This window comes from Centropristis striata, unplaced genomic scaffold (genome assembly GCF_030273125.1).
Source record: "Centropristis striata isolate RG_2023a ecotype Rhode Island unplaced genomic scaffold, C.striata_1.0 Scaffold_26, whole genome shotgun sequence".
Classification (NCBI taxonomy): Eukaryota; Metazoa; Chordata; class Actinopteri; order Perciformes; family Serranidae; genus Centropristis; species Centropristis striata.
In genome coordinates this window covers 556,586-572,495 of record NW_026739042.1, presented here as the reverse complement: position 1 = coordinate 572,495, position 15,910 = coordinate 556,586, and the positions used below count along the sequence as shown (strand labels likewise).

Here is a 15,910-nt window from a genome sequence, read left to right as displayed (position 1 = left end):
ACATAGACTGAAAATCAATTTATTTTTTGATTAATTAATGTTACTTACAGGTATGCATGTATATTACAATGAGTATGATATTCCTTCTGTTCAAAGCAGGCGTTGACAGCCTCCCGAATGAGGTTCTGAGAGACCTTCAGACAGCAGGTCACCGGAGGTCCTGGTCGGGCCGCTTCAATACACACAACACAAAATATCATTAAGTCTGTGAGTAAAATATTTTTTCAGGTTTACTATGTTTTTTTAGGAGAAAAATCTTTAATATAGTCTGACACAATTCAATAGATTCTCCCAACCATCAGAGTAACTCTTCAGAGAAGTAATTGGTAGTCAAATACTCACCGTATGCAAACAGAATGCTGAAACACATCAGAGTGAGTCCATAGCAAAAGGAGGAAGACATCCTGGCTCTGACAGTGTGTCTGAACAGCAGAAATCACTCACTGGTCCAATACGTGTCAGAGAAGTGAAGTTCTGACCTGCAGGAAGAAAAGTCCTCGGTATATGTAAGGATAGTGTTAGAGAACACACACACCCTCATTCTAGAGAAAGAGGAACTCACCTGTGTTGCTGACTGGTTACTCAATTCATTTGGCAATATTTCCCCACAATAGGGTTAAAGAGAATCTGTAGAAAAGTACACTCATTCCAGTAATGATGCCTAACAATAGTTCCTTGTAATGAAACGTAAGTTCTACTGTTAAAATGTAAATCTTAAGGGCTTAGTCTAAGCACAATGAAATACAACACCAGGCCCTCTTCAGCACAGACTAATAAGTTCACCAAAACTTGCATACCATCCCAAGGTTGGTATGTTTTTTTAGAAAGAAAAAAAAGAGAGCGTAAAAGTATGTCATAAACTGGTGCCACACACACACACACACACACACACACAAAATCTGCTAATTGTTGCAGCTCTATTCTCACACATCACACGAGGACTCTGAGGAGAGAAATACACTTTTCTCTGATTAACAGCAAATCTCAATGAAAGCTGGTCTTCTTCTTCTGGAGCTGACAAACATTATTACTCACACAGAGATTACATTCTGCTTTCTTCTTTAACTTGTGTCTGTAGGATAAATATAATGCTCCAGCCAGCAGCTGGCTAGCTTAGCCTAGCATTAAGATTAGCCTGGCTTTGTTCAACTCTACATAAAACCTCAACTAACTTCCCTCGTGCTTAGTTTTTCATTTTAGAGGTGAATGATTATTATTTTTTCCTATCTTCATAGGGAGAGAACAAGGCTAGCTGTTTCCCACTGTGTTATGCCAAGCTAAGCTAACTGCTCATTGGCTTTGTAGCTTCATATTTATCCTTCAAACATGACAGTAACTCTTGGCAACAAAGTGATTAATATATTTCTCAAAGTGTCAAATTATTCCTTCAAAGTTCCATATGATTTTTCTTCAGTTTCAGACTGTGTGTACTCTATTAATGTATGCTGTAAATACGGCACCAACATTTTTCAAAATGCTCTTTATGACTTTATAGAACAGTAAAGACTTCAGTTATTGTTATTTATAAATAACTGTTATTGTACTGTACTGTAAAATTAAAAATCACAGAACATATTTCCATGATGAATTATGCTCCGCTGCGGCCAAATTCAGCCAGGATCAGCGAAAAATTCAGGTTTAATCCACTTTGTGAAAATGGAAGATGATGCTTTAAGGTTGAATCTCCACGATTTAGTCAGTAAAAGCCACAAATATGTGTCAGAGTGCTGATGCCAAAGACACATTTATTTTTATTAAACTGATAAGAACAGATACTACACTTGATCTTAGCCAAAAGGCCGAGAGCAGCACTGAATTTAAGCAGGACGTCCAATCATGCAATGATGCACAGCTGCACACTCCGAAGGCTGTCCCATTTGTGCGTTACACCAGTGAAAGGAAGGACTCTTGCCTCGCCTCGCCTCCGGAGGACCCGACTCCGAAGGAAGGATCCTACCAAGGAAGGATCCTTGACATTGGGATACAGCTATAGTGAATAGTGGCGAGCAAAACGGGATAGTGTTAGAGAACACACACACCCTCATTCTAGAGAAAGAGGAACTCACCTGTGTTGCTGACTGGTTACTCAATTAATTTGGCAATATTTCCCCACAATAGGGTTAAAGAGAATCTGTAGAATAGTTCCTTGTAATGACACTTACACGTCATGAGAAACAAGTGCATGTTATGGAATTGGCCTCAATAACTCTTAGTTTGGATTTAAAAGTGCAGAGTAAACAAATGCCCTTTTACCCAACTCTGTAGAGCAGAAGGGACAGAAAGCAACAACTGATCTTGTGAACGAAGAGAATAAGATCCTGCATTTCTCACAGTAATTAAGCTGCAAATGTACGAAGGCAGCAGTCCCAATATTGCCTTATAAAGTAAAGTGTACCAATGACTAGCCCTTTGAGTGGCCAGAGCAGGCCATCCTACCCGAGAGTATAATTCACAATGGTGAGTGGACATCTTACAGTTAGAATGATCGATACTGTTTATCATGCTTCTTTGAGGTTCATTACTAAGACATTTAGCAGCAGCATTCATGTACAAAAGATCTCCGTAATCCAACACAGATAAAAACGTTGCAGTGACAAGACGTTTTTTTACATTAAAAGAAAAACACAACTTATTTCGAAAATAAAAACCCAATTTTAACCTCAGCTTCTTCACAAGATTTTCTATGTGTGGCTTGAAGCTGAGTGAATCATCAATTAAGACTCCTAAGTATTTATACATATGAACCAACTCTATTTCGCTGCCCTCAAGAGTGGACACTGGGGGAACCATTTGAGGCAATTTTTTACTGTTAGAAAATAACATAAGCTTTGTTTTATCGGCATTGAGAGCCAGTTTCAAGTGAATTAATGAGTTTTGTACAGCTACAAAAGCTTTCTGCAAAGATTCAATAGCCTGAACAAGAGTTGATCCATAGCAGTAAATAACTGTGTCGTCAGCATAGAAATGCACATTTGCATCGGACACATTTAGACCCAAGTCATTGATATAAATGATAAATAAGAGGGGCCCCAAAACAGAACCCTGTGGCACCCCCTTGTGGACAGTAACAATTAACTGTGTGCTCTGAAAATCCTGAGTGACGCAGTCTAAGTTTTAAAATATTGTGATCAACGGTGTCAAACGCTTTGCGTGTGCTACAGTAATGTCATTTACCACAGTAATGTCATTTACTACCATTTATGTTTCACTTTGAACCAAGGTTATAATAGTTTTGGGTTTTTAATTAGTTTTAGTTTGAATTTTAAGGTGATTTTTTTGTTTTTAAATTCAGTTAGTTTTGGTGTTAGTTTTATTTTTTTTGTAATGGGGTATTTATTGGGTGCCAGATTTTAAAAAGTCACAATAAATGTTTCCTTTATTTCCTTTGTCTGATCCATCTCAGCCCCAATAAGTTTATTAAGTCATAAAACCAGATAGATGAAATAGATTTCATATCAAACAAAAAGGTTTACGTATGAAAATAGTTGACAAAGACGAAAACGAAGGACATTTTCACTATAATTTCAGCTTGTTTTATTTTGTTTTGTAACCACAAAATACAGTTTCAGTTAGTTATTGTTTTTTTAAAAACTCGTTTTTATTTTTATTTCAGTTAATGAAAATGTTTTTTCAATTCTTGTTTTCGTTAACTATAATAACCTTGCTTTGAACCCATCTGTCCGGATTTATGTGGTTTGAATTCCTGTTTGAAAAGGCTCTCAAAAACTGAATTGTAATTTTAATTATTATTAAAAAAGGATAATACTATCTGACAGAAAAATCCAATATTGAAAAAAAAAACCTACCTGTTAAAATACGAAGCTGGTCATGTTGAATACGTCAGATTCACACACTAGAATTCAAGACAAAAGTTACAAGATAAAGAATAATAATAATAAAAACTACAGCAGGACAACAGAGAACAAAAGATCTACATTGTTGGTCCTCCTGGTTAGTCAGCCAAGTTGTGCTTTAAGGTCTTGTTTGGTGTCTCAAATTTAACATGTTTCATGTTAGCATGCTACAGACACATCAAGTGACATTTGTCTTGCTTAATCCACAGAAAAATTAATTGGAATGCATTTTAGGTAATAGTCTTATCCACTTTCTTTGCTGCTGAGTTGTAACTAAAAGGTTTGCGTCTGTAGGATAAATATAATGCTACAGCCAGCAGCTGGTTAGCTTAGCCTAGCATTAAGATTAGCCTGGCTTTGTTCAACTCTACATAAAACCTCAACTAACTTCCCTTGTGCTTAGTTTTTCATTTTAGAGGTGAATGATTATTATTTTTTCCTATCTTCATAGGGAGAGAACAAGGCTAGCTGTTTCCCACTGTGTTATGCCAAGCTAAGCTAACTGGTCATGGCTTTGTAGCTTCATATTTATCCTTCAAACATGACAGTAACTCTTGGCAACAAAGTGATTAATATATTTCTCAAAGTGTCAAATTATTCATTCAAAGTTCCATTTCATTTTTCTTAACTTTCAGACTGTGTGTACTCTATTAATGTATGCTGTAAATACAGCACCAACATTTTTCAAAATGCTCTTTATGACTTTATAGAACAGTAAAGACTTCAGTGATAAAATATGTAAATGCATTAAAAACAATGCGTTCAGAGTGTTGACTTCCAGTGATGCCATGTTCTGAGACACCGTGAGTGGGCTCCCCTGGAAATCGGTGGTGTTTTGCTATTTGTAGAATTCTAAGACATTTTAATTGATAGACGATGAACCCAAATTACTGCAGACTAACATGAGCACAGTTAGAGACACACGGAACGCAGCAAAAACAGCAAGAAGAAGCGAAAGGAAAAAAAGGGACGCCATCTTCCCCGAGCGAGGCGAATGGAAAGGCGGGCGAAATGAACATGGAGCACATTCTCCATTAATTAAGAGAGTTGAGGAAAGAAAATAAGGAGTTTGCAGACACCAAGGCCTCGTTATCTAGACTGGAAGTGTCTGTCACGGATTTGAACCAGAGGATGGAGAAATAAAAACATAGAACCGAGGAAGCGGAGACGAGAGTCGGCGTGGCGTCATGAGAGGATGCTGCGGCACCTGCTGAAACGCGAGGCGGCTCTGACTACCATGTGTGACCGAATGCGCCGCAACAATTTGAGAATTTCTCAAGTCCCTGAAGAAAGTGAGAAAATGACACGGCTGGTTTTGTGAACAATTTAATTGAGACCGCGCTACAACTCCCGCCCGAGGTAAATATAAAGATTGAGAGGGCACACAGATCGCTGGGACTATAACCCGCCAGATCAGCGCCTCCACGCTCCATTATCGTGAGGTTTCTGGACTACACAGTAAAGGAAGCAGTGCTGCGGCAAGCATGGGCCCAAAGACAAGTGAAGTTTCAAGGAGAAGTGATTTACTTCGACCAGGATTTCTCCCCAGAAGTGCAGAGGAAGAGAGCGTGGGTCCGTGGAGTGATTAAGCATCTGAAGGAGAAGGGGGTCCAGGCCAGGTGCCGATTCCCGGCGCAGATCAGAGTCAACTTGGAGTCGGGAGTGAAAACTTTTCCTACGCTGGTGGAGGCTGCTACAACATTGACGGAGCTGGGCATCGCGGTGCAGGTGAGCGAGAAAGAGAGGCTGGAATGGGAGCTCTCAAAGGAGACATGGCAAAGACAGGATGGCAGGAGGAGAGAAAGAAAGGACACGTCACTGTCTGCCGCGAACCTGCGGACCGTTTTGCGGGATTAAAATGATGAGTGCTGTGTTCAGGTAACATATTTTGATGCGGTTGCTGAAGAAAGACTCCTTGATGTTTACATAAGCGAATGCAAAATACAAATCACTAACTCAACATGAACATGGTAAGATAAACAGACACCCACATTTCTGTGTTCCATATTTAGCATGTGATCACTTAATTCATGTAAGTATGACATGTAAGCAGACATTCCCCAAAATGGCTGGCACTAACTCTTGTCTAACATCGTAGCAAAACTAATACTGCACTGCCCCTAGTGGACAGGAGGTAGGCAAAACCTTTCATCCCCCCCGACCGAAAAGCTATGACCCACAATAGGTTAACGTGCTCAGTCCAATGTCCACCGGCCAGTCTCAGGCTCTTAACGCTTAGGTGGCACCCTGGCACGGGCCGGGCGGACAGGTTGTGGCGGCGAAGGCGCCGGGAGAGATGCGCCCGGGGCAACACCAACGGAAACAGGGTCGCCCTGGGGCAAGGGGTCAGACATCGCCTCGCTGGAGGGCGCCGGCAGGGAGGGGCCCAAATCCGCATCACGAGGTCTGTCCGCCGACTGTGGAACAACACCCTGGGGCAACACCGGGCCTGGGAAAACAGCCGAGGGCCGGCGGTCCAGTGACAAAGGGGACGGTGATGGTGCAGATAGTGGCTGCTGGGCGCAGGGGGCGACTGGCCATGGAGGAACCGCCGGTTGCGTAAAGTCAGATGTCCTGATCCATCAACCCTCACCTGATACTGATCATGACCAAGCGACTCCACCACCACCCCAGACCTGTCCCACTTGTTGGGGCTCAGGCCCTGCTGACTCTGGAGGAACACCCTCTCACCAAGCGCCAGTGGGCGGAGTGGTCTCGAATGAACCCGCAGAGACTCTGTGATACGGGACATCTTGTTGAAGAAGGAGAGTGAACCTCGAAGGGGGTCACCAAATATGATCTGCGCTGGTGAAAGGTTGCAGTCTGGGTCGGGTGTGTTGCGCAACTGTATCATTGCACGCAGAAAGCGGTCCTGGTCAAGACTGCCAGTTGAGCCAGTGTTGGACATCAGAAGGTGCTTCGCCATCTTAACAGCGACCTCCGCCCTCCCGTTCGACTGAGGGAAACAGACGGAAGACACACGATGCCTGACCTGCTACAAGCGGAGGAAGTCCTGAGTGTGGCCTGCTGTGAACTCTGGACCACCATCGCTCGAAAGCTCGTCCGGTGCGCCGAAGGTGCGGAAGAACGAACGGAGGTGGCGAGCCAGGCCAGCCGTGCCTCCTGAATCAGTTCCGGCTGCAGCGCTTAGGACCTCCACCCAGCCCGAGAGCCGATCCCCGATGACCAGGTAGTGGCAGCCTCCGTAGTCAAAGAAGTCGGCAAACACTGCCTCAAATGGGGTGGATGGCGGCGGAAAAGGCAGAGGAGGCATGGCCGCCTGCAACGGGGCATTGTGGTTGCAGTCTGCGCACCCATGCCTGATGGCGCGGATGTCCTCTGACATCCCAGGCCAGTAGACTATGGCCCGGGCGTGCCGCTCCATCGCCGAAACTCCCTGGTGGGCAGCATGGAGGTGCCGAAGGACTCTGTCACGGAGGGATAGGGGAACCACGACGCGGTCGCGATACAGTAGGACACCATCTTGTGCGTCAGACTCAGGCGACAGACACGCCAGGACGGGGTCGTTCATGTCAACCTTGTCCTCATGTTCGATCAAGCACAGGAGGTGGCTTGGCAAGCGTCAGCTGCTGTCTCCTGCGCAAGGAGGGACCAGGAGATGGCCGAGCTCCTGAGCATCATTATGGATGGAAGCCATAAGTGCCAGCTCCATGGCGTCAGGCACGCCCGGTAGTCCCAGTGAGAGGCCGTTCGCCGAGCCCGAGGGGGAAGGGTGCCTCGAGGTCGCGTCAGCGGCATAGTTGCTTTTGCCGGGCAGGTGAACGATGTCAAAGCAGGTGCGCTTCTGCATGTCATAGATCTCAACGCCCTCACGGATGGCCTCAATAATGGCACGTTTAGACGCCTGGAAGGCCTCCTCCAGTTCGGGTGACCACGAGAACTTGCAGCGTGGACTAAGGAAGGGCTTGAACGGGGCCATAGTGTCCCGCAACTGGGCGTAGTTAGTCACCTGATCGACATCAGGAGCTGGTTCGGCCTTGTCAGTCGTGGAGACCGGGCTAGGGAAGTCTCGGATAGCGTCAAAGTACTTAGGGAGTGGCTCTATGGTAGTGTCCGACACCCTGAAGCCAGCGAAATCGACGCTCCTCTCTGCAAACTGGAACTTGTCCGGGTTAAACACGACGCCCGATCGACCAACACGCGTCAGGAAGTCGACGGTCCTCCACCAGTGCTGCTCCAGGCCGGTATCATAGTGGATGGTGTCGTCCACACAACGTTCTTTTCGCTCAAAGTCTGAGCATCAAAACGGCGGTTGTAGCCATCACCTGACGACAGAAAACCCTGTGGGGCCCTGGTGAAACGGCAGCGGCCAAAGGGCGTGATGAAGGTAGTCAGATGACGATCAGAGTCACGCAGAGGCACACTGTGATAGCCATTCCAAGCGTCTGTGACCGTCTTCCAGGTGTCCTTCGGGATACGACGTGCAAGATGGAAGGGGGACTCAGCAAACAGAGAATGGAAAGGGAAAGGGAAAAACAGTTGGAAAGCGATATGAAAAGACTAGGACAGGAACATAAAGTGACCAGAGATAAGAATGTATTGAAGCAATTACAAGACTGTAGAACTTCCATGGATGAACTCCTCATACGAAAAGCTGAGGGAGCGCTTCGATACACAAGCCAAAGATACTATGAGATGGGAAATCGAGCAAGCCGGCTTCTTGCCTTTCAACTGAGAAAAGAGCAGTCAAGCCGCATTGTTCCTAAGGTAAAACACCCGACATCTTTGACCGAGGTCTCACGCCCAGAAGAAGTAGTTGAGGCCATGGGCGATGGCTAGTAAGAAATGTTGTTATTCTAAAAATTTTGTTCGTCATTGACAAACTTAAATGATGTCCAAAACAAACTCTGTAGTTTGAGGTTTAAATGGCCGACCGGCATCCAGCGCAACACACACGCAGAGTGAGAATCCTTTAGTTGTAGTGTTGTGAATCAACTAAGTAAGGTGCTCAAAAGCTGTGTCTCATACTTCTTTCCTTTTATCTAGAGTTGTTCCGATTCCAATACCATATCGGTGAGTACTGGAGTCCAGGCACAGTTTTCCAGTTAGGTCGGTTAGCTTTGTTAGCGCCATAGTGCGACAAATTAACTGCGTACCTGTGAAGTGCGTACTTGTGTCTCTGTTGTTAAAGTTTATCGTTACTTTAGAGACTCATTTTAACAATTGTGAGTCACGTAAATTTGAGTCTTTTTTTGGTCCGTCGTCATGGAAACATGACTCCCTGTCAGTGCTGCGGCATTTGGACCAGAATGAAACCAAACGACATAATCACTGTATAATACCAGTATGTGTGAAAACACTACTGTGGCTTTTTAAATGAATTGTTATATATTCCTAGTTTATATTTGATATTTTTCAGTTGTGTCTTACTGCCAAAGTAGACAATAAAAATAGTTAAATGTTTTATTCATGTTTTACAGGGGATTTAACCTGAACCAGACTTTGCAACAATAATAATCACATTACATTCATGCAGGCGTAGTAGTATATACTACACACACACACACACACACACACACACACACACACACAGTAGATCTATATATATAGGCTATTTATAACACACAGGTATGAGATGGGTATGGTATGAGATGTGTGAAAGATAACTCCTAGCGTCTCTCTCTCAATTCAAATTACTTATGTAGGAAATGGTCTGCTACAATATATTTGTGTATGATTGTCAGTGCCAAGGGAAAGAGAGAGAAAGATAGAGAAGGAGAAAGGGAAAGGGAGAGCAAGCAGGAAGAACCAGGTGAGAAAATAACAACAATAAATTGATATATAGTGAATAGTGGCGGGCAAAACTCATACTCCTATACTAATTTATTGGCGTTGCAGTATGTGGCCTGTATTTTGCATTTTGTTGTCCAAGTAGCTGTTACTTTGTTCAGTGACAATAAAGTTCAATCTAATTGAATCTAATGACTGTTGATTGAGGGTTGGTGGTGGCAGTGGGGCTCAATGGGGCAATGACAACCCTAACCCTAACCCTTTTTTCACATCTCGGAATCTGAGCACTCAAAGGGCTGTCTGAACCTTAGCCTGTTAGGGCAGATTTCCAAGGTTTGAAAAAAATAAAACTTTGTCATAGAGCTAAACCAAATACATCACCGGAAAGGTCTTGGCCTGGAGAGTAACATATATCAATTTCAAGGTTCTATAATATTCTTGCTTTGAGATATTGACCTTTGAACCTTAACCCTGGGGCATATTTAAATGATTATAACTAAGAGACAAAAAGGGTTACAGACATGAGACCTACTGTTATAGAAAGGTGTTGACATGGACTATAATGTGAGCATAGTCACTAAGGGGTGGGAGTGGGGGGACTTTAGGATATGCTGAAAAAACAACAAATCCCCCATTGAACAAGACAATATTTAAATTCTGATGCCAAAAATGTGATTGACATCCCCACAATTAGTGGCTTCCCAGGGGTTTAAGTATTTCCAACTTCCAATTTGAGGGAAAAACCTGTTTTATTAAAAAAACTACAACTCCCTAGACCTCTCGTTTTGTAGTTCTTCCCTATTAGGGCTGTGAAAACCTATTTCTACCCAATATATCGAATATCACACACTGTCTAATAAATAATTACACTGTATGTATATTATCTATGCTAAAAAAAGACAACAATGTTTGTTTAATGAAGATATTTTAACTAAAACAGGAGAGCAGAGTCGGGGCCATTTACAGTGAAGCGCGATTCAATGAGATCGCACAGCACATCCGCGAGGATAGGACCACATCCGCTATGATCGCGGTAGATTACAAAATAAAACAGATTTCAAAATAAAACACAGCGGATCGTCTTTTTCTGGCGAGATCTTCGCCACAAAGTGATTATGTACATTCACTGAGTGAATGTTAAGAACATAAAACATATATTTCTCGCTAGAAATGTAATCAAAATCCATTTTTATGCAGAAACAAAGTCAAAATATTTATTTTTTTTCACTAAAAATGAGAGAAATGTCCGCCAGTGGAATGCCGTAAAACAAACGAATAAAAGTTTATTTCTCAGAATCGAAGGAGAAAAAAATGATACTGAGAGCCACAACATGAAGCTATTTTATTGTTGAATTATCAGTGAGACTTTGATGTGTTTGTGTTGAGAAATGTTGACGATGTCATTAAAAGAAATCCTTAAAATAGGGAGAAAAATACTTCCGTGCACAGGGTCCTCGGTTCTCCATTCAGATTGTCGCTGGCAGCGTAATGGAGGGCCGTGGTCGGGATATTATTGGAGTGAATAGACGGCTGTAGATTCTGCTCTAAGCGTTTCTCAGCAGCGCGAGCGGGTTTATATTGGAGTCAATTGAGAACCCAGAGCGTTCCCCACACACGTGGAAGGGTACTCTTTTCGTCAGTATGATACGTTCAGGGGCGTGACAAATAGTCGGTATTTTACGCTTCGGGAATCAGAACGGGTTGAGAAAAATACACTCATTCCAGTAATGATGCCTGACAGTAATTCCTTGTAATGAAACGTAAGTTTTACTGTTAAAATGTATTTCATGGTGGTTAGACTAAGCCCTTAAGATTTACAACACCAGGCCCTCTTCAGCACGGACTAATAAGTTCACCAAAACTTGCATACCATCCCAAGGTTGGTATATTTTTTTAGAAAGAAAAAAAAGAGAGCGTAAAAGTATGTGATGAACTGTGTGTGTGTGTGTGTGTGTGTGTGTGTGTGGTGCCACACACACACACACACACACACACTTTGAAATTAAATCTCAAGTGATTTTCATAATGAAGCACTCCTAGTTACACATCCTCCTGCCAGTGACCAAACAGCTTTTATCCCTACAGAACTTTTACCTTTAGATTGAGGACAAACTATTTTAATGTCATTTTTAGGGACTTCAGCTGTACACAGAAACACAAACTGATAAAGATTACTTTTGGGATGCCTTACTTTCCTTTTGGGACGAGTCATGTATTTAGATCTATGATTAGTACAGAGAACATATCATGATGTGTAAATGAAGATCAACAACAATAAACATGTAAACAACAAAATGGGAAATCTCAGTATACTTTATCCGATGCTTAGTAAACCAGATCTAATGACTGTTGATGCCAACTACATAACTAGCACACAGGGATGTAGCATCCTAGTGCTAGCCTCAGAGCTAATGACAACACATGCAAAACTTCCATTTGTCCTGCATACTAAAACACCACTTGAAGGCCCGATTACTGCTGCTTACAGACCTAGTTGAGATTTGCTGTTAATTAGAAAAAAAATGTGTTTCTTCCCTCACAGTCAGTCAACTATTACAAACCTTTATGAGGCCTAAAACATCCCAGAGAAGATGAAACTTCATTAAAAAAAGATTATAGATCATAGAGGACATTTATTGTTATAAATCAGCAGTATTATGGGGAGTCTTCTCTATTATCTCTATTATAAGATACCAAATAAATCATCACACAAGTCAGTTGTGACAAGTAAAAATAAACCAACAATTTGTGAAATAATCAAAGAAATTTATTAAACATATTGCAGACATTATTATGTTATTTCATCATTCATTTTCATGACATTACTTTGTTGGATATTACTTTATTTCATTTTAATCTAATAAAATGTCATAGCAGTGAGACTTTAATTTCTAAACCAAAACAAGGGAAGTTGAAGGAACCAAATATCTAATCTCATCATGAAGAATGTGCTGTGGGGATTTATAACAGAGACTTTTAACTATTTTCTGACATTTCATTGATAAGATTAATTACACATAAACATATGAATTCAAAGGTATTGTTTCAATAAACCAACATCTTTGAATATAAGTAAATATAAGATTATGATCATATATGACAAAGAAAAGCATTAAATATTCATATTTGAAGAGCCAGAAGTGTTTGGCATGTTTTGATGCAATATATTACACTTAAATGAAGAAAGATGTTTTTACTCATGAAAGTAGATTTGAATGATTCCACACAACACTAAAGTTTAAAGGTGGATTTTCACTGGAGTTGATTCCAGTTAGATCTAATTTATATTATCTTACCTACAAAATGTGGTAAATAATAAAATATTGCCTGTTATAATTTAATCTATAAATGCACAGAGAGAGGTTACATACACAGTTAGTGAATGATGCATGCATAGATAGTGACCTACGTGAATCAGATAGTGACCCCCATTCACAGAGACAGGAGACAGAATGAGAGACAGAATAACAGATTATTCTAACAAGAGAGAGAAAAAACATTTAATCTCAATCCTTGACTGCACATACACAGGTATTTTTGGAAACAGGGTTTTTTTTTCCCACCTTCATTAAAAAACCCTCCAGTCTACATGGAAACAAAATGCCAAACCAACAACAGGGAATAAAACCTAACTCTAAAGTAATGTTGGCAAATTAAGCAATAAAGAAAATGATGATGCTGGCCAATCAGAAGCCTGAAAAAGCTATTACTGGAAGGCTATCTGGCAGCAATATGGTTGTATATGCAAGCATCCATGGACAGCCACTGCACCAGTCTGCACCTCCAAACAACAGCCAATGCTTTATGAATGTAGGAGTGTGCTGCTACTACAACAGCCACCAACTAAGATTACTGTGAACAAATAATCTAAAAGTCACTAAAAGGGTCTGAATAGAAAATTAATAATGTGCATTTTGGCTTTTTTTAGTTTTTACTATTAACTATTAAACAGAGCTGTATACGTGTGGCCTAAGCTCATGGAAAACTTGAAAGGAAGAAACTGGTTCCAGTGTTGAAGGTCATGGTGCTTCATTTGGTTACTGAAGGTCTTTGCAGGTTATTCCTCTCTGTGAAGAGAAACAGTCAATTTCAGCTTTGAAAGTTTCCATATTATTGGAATTTAAAAGTCATCCATTTATGTTGCATTTTATTTTTTCAAAAAATTACAATCCTAAACCCTTAACAGTCACAATGCAATAAAACTTCCTAGTAAGGCATGGTCTCCCTAACTCCACCTCACAGTGTTTGATCTAATTAACATAATGAATTGTATTATCACAGACAATAGAGACATCGACAAGATGATACATTTCTCTCAGCTGTAACATTCAGCATTACAGCATGTTGTCAAGACTTACTTTCTCCAACTGTTTGAGTCTTTGTGGGAGCCAGCTGGCATTTGGGTCCACACAATATTCTTTGTTGCTGCTACCAACAAGGCTAGAGTTGAAAGAAGAGATAAGAAATCAAAAGCTGGTTTTATTCACAATGTACCCTAGGACCATAACACAGCATTAAATGAATATATGTATTTACACGACATTACAAACAAGGATAATCTGTTCTTTATGCTCATCTGAACTAACCAGCTCCTCTCTCCATAATTAACACACAGACATGAGAGAGCAACGATTATGTAACTTCCAGCAAAAAGGGGAACTAACAAACTTCACCAAGTCACAGTTGGTTAATATGTTATACTTAGGTCCATGTTCCAAAATTAAGTCATTTAATAGGTTAATGGATAAAACAGCTGTTGTGCCAGACTGGCCGCTTTCTCCTTCACAGTATTTCTGCTCAGGACTGCAGGGGACACCATCTGACAAACCACAACGCAAACATAGACTGAAAATCAATTTATTTTTTGATTAAATAATGTTACTTACAGGAATGCATGTATTTTACATCCAGTATGATATTCCTTCTGTTCAAAGCAGGCGTTGACAGGCTCCCGAATGAGGTTCTGAGAGACATTCAGACAGCAGGGGGTCGGAAGGTCTGGAGTCCCGGATGTAGGTTTCTGAAGATGCACTACAATACACACAACACAAAATATAATTAAGTCTGTGAGTAAAATATTTTTTTTTTTTAAGATTATTTTTTGGGCATTTTACATGCTCCACTGAAAGTGAGAGACAGACAGAAAGGGGGCGACAGAGGGGAGGACACGCGGCAAAGGGAGCCCAGGCCGGACTCGACCCCGGCTCCACCGCAGCGAGGACTGCAGCCTCCACACATGGGGCGCCCGTGCAACCCACCACACTACAGACCACCCAGGTTTACTATTTTTTGAAGGCAGAAATCTGTAATATAGAGTCTGACACAATTCAATAGATTCTCCCAACCATTGGAGTAACTCTTCAGAGAAGTAATTCGTAGTCAAATACTCACCGTATGCAAACAGAATGCTGAAACACATCAGAGTGAGTCCATAGCAAAAGGAGGAAGACATCCTGGCTCTGACAGTGTGTCTGTACAGCAGAAATCACTCACTGCTCCAATACGTGTCAGAGAAGTGAAGTTCTGACCTGCAGGAAGAAAAGTCCTCGGTATATGTAAGGATAGTGTTAGAGGACACACACACCCTCATTCTAGAGAAAGAGGAACTCACCTGTGTTGCTGACTGGTTACTCAATTAATTTGGCAATATTTCCCCACAATAGGGTTAAAGAGAATCTGTAGAAATATACACTGATTTCAGTAATGATGCCTAACAATAGTTCCTTGTAATGAAACGTAAGTTTCACTGTTAAAACTTTGTCACTTTTAACCAGCATGAATACCTCCTCTTTAACGTGAAATACCACTATTCATAGCACTGATATGTTTCACTTTGAACCAAGGTTATAATAGTTTTGGGTTTTTCATTAGTTTCAGTTTTAATTTTGTTGTGATTTTTTGTTTTTAAATTCAGTTAGTTTTAATTAGTTTTTAGAGTGTGTCTGCTAGTTTTAATTATTCTTTATTTTCTGGAAAATGCTTAGTTTAAGTTTAGTTTTTATTAGTTTTAGTGTTAGTTTTAGTTTTTTTGTAATGGGGTTTTTGTTGGGTGCCAGATTTAAAAAAAGTCACAATAAATGTTTCCTTAATTTCTTTTGTCTGATCCATCTCAGTCCCAATAAGTTTATTAAGTCATAAAACCAGATAGATGAAATAGATTTCATATCAACCAAAAAGGTTTACATATGAAAATAGATGACAAAGACGAAAACTAAGGACATTTTCACTATAATTTTAGTTTGTTTTAGTTAGTTTTGTAACCACAAAATACAGTTTCAGTTAGTTATTGTTTTTTAAAAAAACTC

The 15,910-nt window shown here is 41.0% G+C and overlaps 1 non-coding gene across 1 annotated transcript; it reads right to left on the bottom strand.

The window, feature by feature from the left end:
- Positions 1-1,626: 1,626 nt before the first annotated feature.
- LOC131967881 (U2 spliceosomal RNA) lies at positions 1,627-1,813 on the bottom strand. The gene has a single exon (XR_009393924.1). It is a non-coding gene; the product is annotated as a U2 spliceosomal RNA (small nuclear RNA).
- Between the last annotated feature and the right edge of the window lie 14,097 nt (positions 1,814-15,910).